We start from the raw sequence: 14880 nt of genomic DNA on the forward strand, positions 1-14880 counted from the left end.
ATAAAGTATACAGAGGAGAAAAAAAACAATGAAACAAGGTTTATGAACTGGATTCATAGGCGTGCGCACGGGGTGTGCCGGGTGTGCCTGGGCCCGCGCATGGATCGAGGCCGGCAGGGGAGATCACAGGATCTCACCTGTCGGTCCATGCAGAGCCGGCACTATCCGAGCACCGGCCCTGCTGTGTGCCTCCATTAATCGATCATCATCTGCGTCTCCTCCAGTTCTGGCTCTCTTGTGACAACTAGTGCTGTTAAGCTTACGGTTTAACGTGTGGATGCAAGCTCGGCATGTCTCTGGGGAATTGAATATAGTGGCTCACTCTCTTTCTCGGTTTCAGTGGGACCATTTTTGGGAGTCGGCTCCAGGAGCGGATCGAGAGGGTCTTCTCTGCCATTCGTACTTATGGGACCTAGTTTTGGAGGCTTGATGTCCTTGGTGTCGGACTCGTTGTCTACCCCTACGTATGGGTAGGTTGGTTGTCATTCGTGGATGGGTCAGTTCAGCTTTCGTCTGAGGTGGCTTGGTCTGAGCTAACATTAAAATATCTGAATAGGCTACTGGAGCAGGGTCACTCTCGTGCAGCGGAGGAAAGAGCGTTGTCGGCTCTTTCATTTCTGTTTTGCTTTTGAGATGGCGAGACATTACAAAGGAATTTTGCTTGCAACGGGTCCTGCGTGGTTGGAGGAGTCGGAGGCGTCCGGACTGACGTCGCCCGATTTCCGTGGATTTGCTGTGGCGGTTGATGGTGGTGTTGCCTATCGTATGTGGTTCGGATACCGAGAGTCTGTTATTCCAGGTGGCATTCGTCCTTTGTTTTTTTTGGAGCTTTACGGGTGGGGGAGCTCGTAGCCCCCAATCGCCGGTTGGTTACCCCTCTATTGTTGTCGGATGTGCGTTGGTCGAATAGTTTTGTGAACTTACATATTCGCAGGTCAAAGACGGATCAGGCGGTTAGAGGCATGTGGCTCCAGGTCGGGAATACTGGGGCTGAGTTTTGTCCTGTTCGGGTATTTGATCGTTATCTGGCGATTAGGCCATCGTCAGTGTCGTTATTGGTACACGCAGATGGATCCCCGCTTGCTAGTTTCCCGTTCGCGTCGGTGCTGGAGAAAGCATTGGTGTATTGTGTGCAAGATCCGACTGGTTTCTCTCCTCGTTCCTTTAGAATTGGGGCTGCAACGCAGGCTAGCGTCTTGGGTTTTGCGGGTTTGGCTGTGCAGCGTTTAGGTAGATGGTCATCCAGGAGATATCAGCTGTACGTCATTTGTTGTAATTTGTTTCAGAGTGTGCTCCTCGTTATGTGTGGATATTAGGACACTCGTTTATCTATTGAGCAGCTCGACGGGCAGAGTCATGCTCCTATGGATGGAACCTGGGGATTCCACCGGATTTAGCAAGGGTTCGCTGGAGGGGTATTCGGGGTTTGTCCTGGAAGCAAGTTTACCTGGTGTGCGTTGCCCTTAGCAGGTTCGTTTCAGGAGCTGTCACCATCTTTATCCATGTGGGGGGTAATGATTTAGGTAGGGTTAGGACTGTGGATTTAGTGCACTCTGTCAAGCACAATCTGGCACGGTGTTTGTCACTATTCTCGGAGTGTACTTTGATGTGGTCCGAGATTGTTCCCTGTCCATGCTGGCAGGCCTTGCCACATGCCAAGGGCCTGGAACGGAGCAGGCTCAAGTTCAATGTCACCATTTCAAGGTTTGTGCGTCGACTTGGTGGTGTGTCGGTACGGGACATGGAACTGGAGGGGGGCAATCGCAACTTGATGAGGGCGGACGGAGTGCACCTTAATCAAATTGGTTTAGATATTTTTAATGTGGGTCTACAAGCAGGAATATAACAGGCGCTGTCTGCGGGGGGCCCGATGCCGGAAAATGTGAATGAGGGCCAGCATCGTGGATTTACTGTCCAGCGCAAGTAATGCATGAGACAAGGCTTTGGGGAGTCGCAACCTGCTAGGGCTGATGGCAGAAGGCAGGCTGTACGAACTCTGGAAATACATGGTTTATCTATCTGTTGGGTAGTCACCCCAACAGCTGACAGGTGGTGGAAATGCTGACTGTGTTTAAAAGTTGACAGTAAAGCTGTAGCCGTTGCCCTTATCCAATACTCAGGTGTCACGTCATTATTGGCGGTAACGGGTAGATTATTGGGTCAGCCGTCAAGCCCTACCAGTGAGTGGACATAAGAGAGTTGGCCGGACCCTGATATGTAAAACCCAGAATGCTGAAATATTTTAAAGTTTCTGGTTGCTTGTGCATTTTGTATGCCCGCTGACCATGTGAGTATAAAGTAAACCTTGTCTGGTTAGTATCAGTGTCAGTGAGGAATTCAAGGTTCTTGCCATGACAATTAGAAGGACTTATATAAACCGGGTAGCCGAGTAAAGAATATATATGTACTCAGGACAGCAGAGGAGGGAATATCAACTAGTCCACACAGAGATAATTATCAAGTAGGAAGAGAGACAAACAAACTAGGGATAACCAGTTTGACCATCGAGCAAAGGTCATCAGATTTTTTGTGAAAGTTCCAAACCACTTTCTCCAAAATGACCTGGCATTCATATTTGCCTACTGATACAGCCACAGTGATGTAGCCCCAGGAAGCCAAAGCGCAGCTAAGCGGACAAGGGCCTTGACAGGAGTTAGGAGGCGGGCATAGGAGGATGAAAGGAAGTATGGAGTAATGGGTAAGTGGGATGGGATATTTAAATAGGCAGCCATTTTGAGAGAAGTCACTTTTAATTTCCTGGGTATAGACAAAAATGGGATACAGCTGAATAACTAGAAAAAAAGAATACATAGCACATAGTGAAGTACATTAACAATAATTGGATTTAACCCACAAAGATTGCACTCAAGAGATGGTGTAAGGTAATGCGCCTTTAAGCCCACAATGGGCTGAAATGGTATTTGCCTTCCACGGATAGGTTGCTCTGTCTTTCACAGGAAATGGAAGAATGCCAATTGAAATGTAAAAATTTTTTTTCTTTATTCAAAAGGCAGTGAATAGCCTTGAAGAATTCAATCGGTAAAATTTAAAAATAACTGCAATCTAACGCGTTTCGCCCATACAACTTGGACTTCATCAGAGAAAATTCTGCAGTTTAAACAATCGCACAAAATACAAAGCATGCATCATGCGATTGGTTAAATCCAATTATTGTTAATGTACTTCACTATGTGCTATGTATTCTTTTTTTTCTAGTTATTCAGCTGTATCCCATTTTTGTCTATACCCATATCTGTATTTGAGGTTCGTTTGGGGGAAACCTCTTGGGAAGCTGTATCCATCTTATACGCAGTTAAGTACCTCTGCATATTCCTACCATTGAGTTGGTTAGGTGTACTTGTGTATATATTTTTTTTGTGTATTTTTACTTTTAATTTCCTACCTGACCGAGTTTGTCCCACCCACCCTCCCTGTATTTTGTTTCTTGTGGGCGGTTATCCCGTTTTTTCACAGCGGCGGGATAGGGAGCTGAAGGAGAAGGAATAGGCTCCCTAGGATGAACGTAACAGAAGCGGAAAACTGTGGTCCTTGGTGGTTGGTAGGTTTCGAGTCCTGTCGGTGGCTCAGAACCTGGTGGGGTAGGGGTATCCGGGTATACCCCTTAAGTTATGTTTGGCACTTTAAGTTGGTATGTTGGAATAATGTTGGTATATGTTATATATATGTGTTATTTATATGGGGGTCATTGCCTTTTTATATTAACAGAAGGATTCGGATGCGAGGGTGGAGTATGGGGGCAATGACCCATGTTTATTTGTTAAGTTATTATTGTGATTATTATTATTATTATTAATTTATAAGTAGTATTGTTATTATGATTATTCAAGATTGTTTAATAAAGCTGTGGACAATTTTTCCCATATACCCTAGTGTCAGTGCGTTATTGGGTAAAGTATGTGGGAGGGTTGTCCTGGAATCCGACTGCCCATATGGCGACTATACACCGGTCAAGGGCTCTGTAGAAATCAAATATACTGGAAAATCAATTGGATTGCAATATAACAGTTTCAGTGTCTATGCTTATATTATTAGGCAGGGAATACCCAAGTAAAACTTATAGAAAACGGTACATGCAGTGATAACACCACAAATAAATCAGTAAATGAATAAAAAAGAAGAGTAGCAGCTACACACCCACTCTAGCGACTTGATGAGTTATATACTCAGAAATGGAAAATAGGGTGTGTGCGCTTAAGATTATAAAACTAGGGGGGCGTGGCCTGCCTGTGAAGCTGTGCAGACACACAAACCATGAGCTCCTGGTTCTAAGGCCGATTTCTGACTAAAATTGAGGGCAAACTACATAATTTTGATCCCCAACTCACCGCATCTTGTTCTGCAGACTCTGACGAACAGGGAGATACTACACAAGCCCAGAAATAACGCCGAAATGACCAAGCTGAGGCCTGAGGCCTATACCAAGCAGGGCAAGGGAGAGGCGCCCGCTCTCCCGGCCCATAACCGTATGCAGTACCCGCAGCACATGGCTACCCCCCCCCCCCAGGACCGGTGGGGGTTATCCCGGTCCCAATCGCCTCGACTGGCAAGCCTCCGTGGACTCTAAATGCGGTCACCGACCCCATCCACACTCCGATCACGCAAGCAACACATAGCAACAAAATGGCGGACGTGCAGTCCCGAGCACAATCTGGGCCTTCACTACAAAGCCCCATCACAAGCGACTCCCTCACTACCCGCCTGGATGTGCTGTTTGAGGCCTTCTGGGCAAAGATCGCGGCCCGACATAAGGAAGAGCGATCCAAGCTGCCAGAGATCGGAGGTACGGGGGGCCAACAAGGCGATACCGTCCAGAAGGGGACCAGGCTGCCCTCGGGCAAAGCCATGAAAATACAGCCCAAGTATCTCCACACCAGCCCATCTGGGCCAAGGGCCACCAGGGGATCAACCCCGGAGCATCGACCACACCGGTGGAGACCCATCCGCCGACGGCGGCACACCACCAATTCCAAGATCTCCAGACCGACCCCGAAAGGGAAGGACTCGGCCTTTAGTAGTTCCCGAGCCCGTGGCCACAAGATGCCGGACCTGCTACAGGCCCGGAGCGTGAGGGCACAAATGGTTAACTCCTGGCCGACCGCCAACCTCGACACTATCCCACACAAGCTCCAGAGGGCACAGCAGTATGCACCCAAGGCGAACTGGCTCCAGTACACACCTACGGCTTGGATACAGCAGGAGATGGAGGCTTTAAGAGACCGCACCAGGCGTCCGGAGGGGATCGGGTAGGAGAGCCCAAGAGACTGGAACCTGTCGGATGCACCACGCGGTGACTGGACTCCCTCTTTATGCCCCGAAACCCACGAACTTAGTACATCTTGGATAGCACTTCATGGACACTGTATGTTTTACATTGGAACAGAGTGCAGTCTAGGGTTGGCAAGCTTGTTTACTTATTGTTTGTTTTTCTCTTCATACGCTAAGCGGAGTTTATATAATCTTTAGTTACCCTCAGGTCACAATTATCTGTTAAGCTCTACCATTAAACATAACACTTTGGAGGCGCTTGGCCCACATCTTGCTTAATATGTCTACCTTCTCACATACTACACGAGAAAAGCTCAGATTATGTAAGCGTTACTTACTCTCACTTAAAAGTTAGCCCTAGCCTGTAGTAAACAGCTTGCATGTTAACATATCATGATTGTATAAGCCTAGCTAACCTGAGAACGCAATATTACTTAAAACATAAAATGAAGCAGACACTCATGTGAGAATATATCGTTGTTGTTGTTTACTGTATTCATGTGCATTTTTACAGATATATGTCTCCCTTTCTTTCTGTAACGTTCCCATAATGCTTCAATAAAACAAAGATTGACAAAGATTATAAAACTAGATAGATAGTATAAAAATTATCAAAAATAATTTATTAATTAAGTAAAAAATAAATCAGCAAAGGACTAATTCCGATCACCACTGTTATACCTTAACCGGACAATTAAATACAAAAATCTCATAAAACAGAATAACAAAAAAAAATTAAAAAAAAAAAAAAAAATTAAATGACACCAAATGTATCCACAAACTAACTGCACTGAATGGCCAAAAAGATGGAATAACCTCAATATAAAGAATATATATATAGAGGTCCGATCACTAAGTGAAGGTAGGGTGGATACAAAAAAAAAAAAGCAAAAAAATTATATACCAATAAACACAATAGTAATAATAAATGGGAAAAAATATATATCTGTCCTCGGTGTGGGCCCCCACCTGAGGTAGATATAACCAGAAGATGAATAAATGAGATATATAAAAATAAAAGACAAGAGACAAGAAACAATAATACTAAGTGAAATAAAATAAAATGAAAAAAAACAGTAATTGTCCGGAAGTCCTCCCTGGGTAGGCAGAATAAAGGTGATGTTGGGCGGATCAAAGAGCAACCAGATAAACCCTCGTTATGGGAACTCCAACTCTCTCACACTGCGGTCGGGATCTTCAAAAAAGACCACAGTGGAGGTGAAGCCGTGAAGATGGACAAAGTAGGTGCAGAGTGGTACAGCAACCGCCCAGACAGCAACCAGCAGATAGAAACCGCGGTCGGTATTTTCAAAAAAGACCGCGGTATTCAGCCAAAGATGAAGACAGGACGTCAAACCCAGGGGAAATGGAAAGAAAGGAACAGCCAGCAGCCCACAGATCAACGCGTTTCGTCCCAAACTGTGGGACTTTATCAAGATCAGTACTTGTGCCTAGATCACCACCCAGGGTTTAAATACCTGCTCAAGATAAAACCAGCAGGTGAACCCCGGAGTGGATAATTATCAGTAATCAAGCTACATCAGTGAAACCTGTTAAACATAGAACAGGTGCTAATGATACATACACTAAACTGACAGTTTAACACACAGGTAAACAGTTTAACAAATTGGTTCCACACAATCTGATTTAACATTAGCATATAAACAAAAAATTTTTAGCGAATTATTTCCACACAATCTGATTTAATATTAACATATAAAGCTCCATTAAAACTATACACATAATATAAAAGAAATTTATAATAAATTCTATTAGACAGCAAAAATCTAGGTCAGGGGAAAAAAACATCTCCATACAAAGAGAATGCAGTGCAGATGCCCCCTATATTATTGTTACATCTCAATAATATAGCTATATAATTTTCCTCAATGAACCAACTAGATATAGAAAAGGGACCTCAAACTAAAAAAGTTCTATCTCCTCGTTTAGGCCATTGGGTGTGAGGGAGTCTAACCTAAAAATCCATAAGGACTCAGCCCTGATCAGGTGTCTTTTCCTAATAGCAAAATCCCTAGTGGGAGGTATAAACTCTATTCCCATCACTTTAATAGATGCCGGGTCACTATTATGAAACAACTCAAAATGTCGAGCAACCGAAGATCTCCTATCTTTGTTCAATATAGCCAGTCTATGCTCTCTAAATCTAGATTTCAGGGGTCTGGTGGTCTGTCCCACATAATGCTGATTACACGGACAAATCAAAAGGTATACAACAAAGGGGGTACTACATGTAATCCTATGGTTAACCACAAAAGTTTCTTCTCCCCTATATGATTTAAAGGTGGACGTATTATGACAAATAAACCCACAGGTCAGGCATCTGCTCCGCCCGCAACGTAAATTGTTGACACCATTCTTACTAGTAGCTGGCCCCTCCACATTGTCCCTTAGTTTAGAGGGGGCTAATATATTTTTCAGGTTTGGGGCTCTCCTAAAGGTAATCTTCGGGAGTTCTGGAATACTAAAACAAAGTAAAGGGTCCTTTCTAAGGATAGGCCAGTATTTATAAACGACACTAATAATATCATCATAACATTTGTTGAAAACCGTAGTAAAGACAGGAGAAATCCCCACCCCCACATCCTTAGTACTGATATTGTATTTAGCTCTCCTCTTTTGTGGACAGTTATATTCATCCAAAAGGTTAAGGATAAGTTCGTGATTGTTACTGTGTGACACCCTAATCAAGTGTGACTCTTGATCAAGTGGCCCTACCCTATTCTTTAAACGGCCTAACGGAGGGACAAGGTCCTCTCTATTTAGTGCCCCTGCCCTCAAATAAGCCCGTCTGATCTGCTCAGCTGGATACGCTTTTTCTATGAAGCGACGACATAAAACGAGTGACTCTCTCTCATAGTCCATAAGGGAGGAACAATTGCGCCTTAACCTATAGAATTGGCCAGAAGGGATATTTTGGATCCAAGTGGGATGGTGGCCACTATCAGCATGGAGATATCCATTAACGTCAACACTCTTTTGGAAGGTCCTAGTTAGAACTCTCCCCTGAAAACCAGTCAGGGTGAGATCAAGAAAATCAATGGTGGACAAATGTCTATGGTAAGTAAAGGTAAGTCCCCATAAATTATCATTTAGGTAGGAGATAAAATCTTCTAATTCTTCCCAACCCCCCCTCCAAATGATAAGGATGTCGTCAATGAACCTGCGATAGAAGGCGAGTCGCCCCCAAGTTCTATAGGTATTAGTAACACAGATTTGTATACCACTAGGAAATGAGAGTAACTATTTAAAGAAACAGTATAAACGGAAACTATAAGCACGGTTGAGCTCTAGACTTTGATACTGGTATATCCTATTCACTCTAGCTGGACTGAACACTAGAGAAGAATTGATGTATGCCAGATGGGCATTCTGCCTTATCATCCACATATACAAGTTACCTCATTTGGCTTTGAAGCCATGGTATGAAAAAGTCAGAGTTTATCAGCAAAGGACAGTTACACAGTAGCAGTAATTTATGGAATAGCTAAGGAAGTCTGACATTCTAAGAAGGTGGTAAGGTTCAAAGAACAGTTACCCTAGAACACAGGGTCCGAAGAACATTAATCACTGACAAATGCAAGAAACAGACACTTATCTAGAAATAACACATGTATTAATCAGATAGAGCAGTAAACCGCAAGGTACAATACCAAACCAAAGGGCCTGGTTTTGGAGGAAAGTGATCAAAACATTCAATCTATTCTTCAGTAAAGTAACTGATCTTTGTATAGTCAGTCTGTGAAACCACTTTAAAGAACCACTTAATACACCTAGAACACTTCATCTCAATGCCGTGGTGTAGGTGTAGTGGCCCTTTAGTTTTGACTCTGCAAATGACTCTGCAAATATTGCCCCTTAGATACAGCAATATTATGTTTGCAGGGTTAACAAATCTCTAGCGGCAACCAGTAGAGGCGCTTCCCCTGTGAGAACCGAGTCAGACTTGGTTTGCAATCGAATGCTGCTCCTAGTGAGAATTTGATTGGTCCGGAGTTTTGTAGCTCATACACAGTAGCCTCTCAATGCTTCCTTATGGAAGCATTTTGTATTGGTTGAGATCATTCAGATTGATGATCTCAGCCAAGGAGGTGGAGTGGCAGGATAGCAATTAAGTTATAGGATGGCGATGAAGTAAATAAGTAAATTGGCTTACTTCAATTGGGAGGGTGCAAATAATCTAACAAGGCGCTAGGATACTATAACGTTAGGACTACATGTTTGTATATTTTAACCCTATTGGGTTCCTGTAATGGTTTAACTCCAACGGTTTAACTCCAACAAGGACCAAATACGTAACAATTCCATCATAACAAACTAGCTTTGAAAGATTTTATAAGAAAATGCGCAGCATGTTTAACAAGGGCAGGGCTATATTGAGCTGCAGTTAGTAAAAAACTAATTCCATATAAGTATATAAGTATAAATATTTAGGGCATACCTCCAGAGTGTCCCTATTTAGGGCCCAGATGTTTCTGTGCCTCTTTTCTATCCTAATGTCCCTCTTTTCTCGAAGCTCCATATTATTTGTGTGTCTGAGGGTATACCTCAAAAATAATACATTATTAAATTAAAATAAATGTATTTAGAAATCAGTCTGTGTAAATAAATTGCAATTACTAAGTCATTAAACATTTTTAAAACATCCCCACCCTTGATCACACCCCACTAACACCTAAAAATAATGTGTACCTCTTTGTCAAATCCAACTCACTTATTATATTTTAATTTTAGTCTTTTTTTTACCCAATGTTATGTAACTCCTAATTACCTTTCCTTTTAAACATGTTACACACTTTAAAATTATTGGGTTCATTCTCTATGCCGGTGCTTTCTGATTATTTTGGCATCATTTTGCTATTGATATTGTAATCTAAAATAGATTTCACTTTATTCCTAAGAGACTTAATCTTTCTCATATATATATATATATTTTTTTTTTTTTTCAATTTGACAATTTTTATTGGTTCTCAGGGGGAACAAGGCATACAAATATATTATACATCACATTCAAAAGGAACATGAACATATGGAGAATATGGATACAGACATGAACAAAGTACCCTTCTTTTTCTATTAGTACCATATTCATGATCTGTCGATTCTATAGGGTTCGTACTGTTTCAGCTCCCATTCGAACCTGATTTTGTGTTTAATAACAGGGGTGGGTGGAACAGGGAGGGAGAGTGTAGGCAAATATATATGTTAAAAGATAAGAATATTGTTTTTTCCCTTTCCTCCTCTTCTTAATGCGTCCTTGTATGGGTAAGGTCTTGAAAAATGTGATTTCCATATCGCTGTTGCGTTCACTTTGCGAAAGCAAATAAACAATCAGTAACACAAGTGTTTGAATAAGACAACATATTTGGATTGGACCTTTTAGGATCTAATGTTGTTCAGGGTGCACTGGGCAAATGTTAACTTTATCTAGGTTCCTATCGAGGAGCATTGAATGTTCATACTATTCGAAGTGTGGGACGGGTATAACAGGAGAGGGACAGGTAAGGAGGGAAATAGGTGATTTACAGTGGGTTCGATGGTACTAATTGTGATAAAGTGGCCAAAGTATTTCTGACCAGTTTGCATTCCGCTTTTAAGGGATGGAGGGTTAAGGGTAGTAACTGATGCATCCGGAGCGGGTGCGACCCATATCGGCTCTTGGTGAGTTGGAGCAAGATGTTCAGTGGTAGTAGAGGGGGTAGTATTTGGTGGGAATTCTTTTTTTTTTCTTCCCTGAAACTTGGGCTACGCTATTACAGGATAGCTTGTGTGCTTTCCAAAGTTCCCTGCCACGGCGGCTCAGTTTCCCTGTTTTGTTTGGTTCCACATCATCAACTCGTATTCTAATGTAGAAGAACTCAGTGAGGCAACTTCAGTAAAAGAGGGCACAACTGGAGTTTTCCAATTTTTACCTATAAATGTAGATGCCCAGGTGAGTAAGATAGAAATACGTTTCAGAATGTATTTGGGTAGGTAAGTGGGGAATAATTTGAGCAAGACTATTTCCACTTTGCATTCCAAAGTGTGTCCTATGGTTGTGAGGATCGTTGCTGCTATTTCTTTCCATAGGGGTACTACTTGCAGACATGTCCATCACATATGTAGCATTGAACCCTCAGTTGTTTGGGTACAGCTTAGTCAATTTGGTAGGGACCATGTATCATATATGTAATATTTTTTGTGAGTTCTCTATGTGTGTAGCACATGTCGTCAGTCCATTTTTATATTTGAAAAGTGAATATCTATTCAATTTATTTACATTACTTGTGCCTATCAGCAGCTTTTCTTTCTTTCTTTTTTTCTAATAGTTCTTTAGCTTAACTGCTTATTCTTTAAAAGCATTTGCTTTCATACCATTTTTTTTACCACATTAATTTACTTTTAGAAACACCACACAACCACAAAGGGAAGTAAAACTTCTTGATATCAATAAAGCTATTTGCACTGAATTAATTTCAACATCTCAATTTTTAATTAGAAATCTTCAACTTACATAGATAAATCCCAAAACTTTATTTTACTTTAATTACGATTGTGAGTTAAATGTATTCTCCAATTGTTGTAGCTTAAATTGACATTATTTTCATAGTGACCCTGTCCCCTTAACCCTGCAATATTTACATAGGGTAAGAAAACATGTTATCCCCGTCACAATTAAGATTGCCTCTTCAGTCCTACACTAATCAATGACTCTGGAGACTGAATGAATCTTAAAACAATCCACTTGGACATGCATGATCAACTGAAAGAATTCTTTCAGACCAACACTACCTACCATTGACTCTACCCTAAACATCTAAGAAGCACACAAGTGTCTAATTATAGGAATCGTAAACATGACACATAACGCAAAACAACAGGCACAGGACATAAAAGTCCTTCTCATATAGATAGCACAGCTGGACAAAAATATTGTCTAGCAAACAACTCCTCTCTCTCTGCTCCAAACTCACTTCGCTGATTACTTCTAAAATCCAATTTAGTTTAAACTCAGAAATCACTTTACCAATACAGTAAAAAAAAAGCGGGAAACCGTTGGCAAGAGAGTTAATAAAGCACAGAAAAGAAAACGATCATCAGTAAGATACAACATGCTGGCAAAACACAGGCCATAGCGGAGGGAATCCTCAAATATTAGATCTCACTATCCTCACAAGACAAGACTTGGACACAAGACCCTTATCCTCCTGAACCCATTTACACTCATATGTTGCCCAAAACATCAGCCAAACATTTAACCAAGAGACAGTTTCTGACTTATAGTAACCAATCATGCAAACCAAATTAGTGTACGCCCTTAAATTATCAAAAGCTGGAAAAAGCCCTGGACCTGATGACTACACAATAAAGTATTACAAAACCTTTTTTTGACATTCTAACACTGCATCTATTACCCATGTTCAATGCAATACAAGAGAGTAGCTCGAATAACAATGACACTTTTAGAACACATGTAGTATTTCTTAAGGAGGGGAAGGACCCCTCCCCTATAGACCAATCCCCCTGTTGAGAGCTGACCTCAAACTGTTTACAGAAATCTTAGCACTTCATTTGCAATCACACTTGCCTGACCTGTTTTCCCCAGAACAGGTGTGATTTGTCCAGAGTAGAGAGGTGCACATCAATATGACCATGGTGCTCAATTTGTTTTATGATGCGTCCAGACAGGAAACTGCTTATCTCTTGGTCTCAACAGAAGTGGTAAAGGTAGATTGGTCTTCTCTGTTGATGGTCCTACAGCAAATAGGACTAGGCCTTAATATGATATGATGGATTGCAGATCTCTACTCAAAGCTCCTTTGATATCAAGAATGGAACAATGCAGGAATGCCCTTTGTTACCCTTATCGTTCTTCCTAAGCCTTAAGCCATTCTTCCAGAATATCATGTAAATAGAGAAAGGAATGGGAGGCAGTGGAGTGCTTTCGTATGGCAGGCAATTTACTTTCAACTTTCATAAACCCTGTAGAATCCTTGCCTTCTATCCTGCACGAGTTTTGCACCTTCGGATCAATATTGATCCTGAAAATTATTTTTAACAAATCAGAGGTAGTGAATATCACTTGTAATGTCCAGCTAGTCACTGACCTGCAAAATGAGTATAATCTCCAATGGCGCATAGAAGCAATTAAATATTTAGGAAAACCTGATCCCCACGGAAGACGTTCAAATGAACCCCCCCTACTGGAGAGAGTAAAAAGAGAGTTAAGTTCCTGGACATAACACTTGTTTTGGTATTACTGCTGTCCTGGAGATGAACATACCCCACATTTTTGCATCTTCTACAAACCTTACCAATACGCATTCTGCAACCTTTTTTCAGACAAATTTCATGGAGTATGTCCGGCAAAGTCGTTAATCTCACCAAGAATATGACATTCTCATGAGATTAAAGCAACACGGGGGCTTGGGACAAACTGAATGTGATGAATGTAACAAAGCTCCACTAGGTAAACTCTTGATACTGATAAAATCCGAATTCACTGACATCCCACTGAATGTGCTCCTATCAGGGCCGTCTTTAACGTGGGGCAAACAGGGCAGCTGCCCTGGGCCCATTTAATCCTGATCCATTTTGGGGCTTGCACACTAAGAAGACCCATGCCCTTTGGGCCACCTCGTGGGCTTGTATCAGCAGGGGCGCTGTCGGGTGCTGTGGCCCTTTAACAGCATGACCGGGCACCATGCTTTTCAGCAGCCGGCTGGGATGAAGTGACTGCCGTAAGTCTCTTTCTCCCACAGAGAGAAGCGCGTGGGAGGGAGGAGCAGGCAGTGAGGAGAGGGTGCTTCTCACTCCCATCAGCCTCAGGCACCACACTGAACCCCAGGGAAGGCACCCTCCATCAAAAGGTAGGAAACTAGAGGGTGGGTTTTAAACAATGTAAATTGTACATGTGTGTGAGTATTATGTGTGTGTGTGTGTGTCTATGTGCCAGTATGTCTCTGTGTGTTTGTCAGTCTGTATGTGTGTGTGTGTGTGTGTATGTGAGTATGTCTGTGTGTGTGTATCAGTATGTCTATCAGTGTATGTGTCTGTTTGTGTCAGTATGCCTGTCAGTGTATGTGTCTGTGTGTGTCAGTATATGTGCCTGTGTGTGTCACTTTGTCTGTCAGTTTGTGTGTGTGTCAGTCAGTATGTCTGTGTGTGTGTCAGTACGTCTGCAAGTGTCTGTCTCAGTATGTCTGTGGTGTGTGTGTCAGTATGTCTGTCAGTGTGTGTCAGTATGTCTGTCAGTGTGTGTCAGTATGCCTATCAGTGTGTTTGTCAGTATGTCTGTCTTTGTGTGTGTCAGTATGTCTGTCAGTGTATGTATCAGTGTATGTCAGTATGCTGGGTAGATGCTTACCTACTGGTACAACTCACCAAGACAAGTAGTGTTGGAGATGCAAAAGAGAACTAAGAACACTGTTCCACATTTGGTAGAAATGCCCCCAAATGCAGCCCTTCTGGTAGCACATCCACAATATTCTCTCAGACCTCAATGACAAAGCAATTTTGTTTACATCAGAGCCACATCCAGGGCCGACGCGTCCATAAGACGGCACAGACGGCCATCTTAGAGCGTTAGAGCAGGGG

The sequence above is a fragment of the Pelobates fuscus genome, chromosome 7 (assembly GCF_036172605.1).
Source record: "Pelobates fuscus isolate aPelFus1 chromosome 7, aPelFus1.pri, whole genome shotgun sequence".
Taxonomy (NCBI): domain Eukaryota; kingdom Metazoa; phylum Chordata; class Amphibia; order Anura; family Pelobatidae; genus Pelobates; species Pelobates fuscus.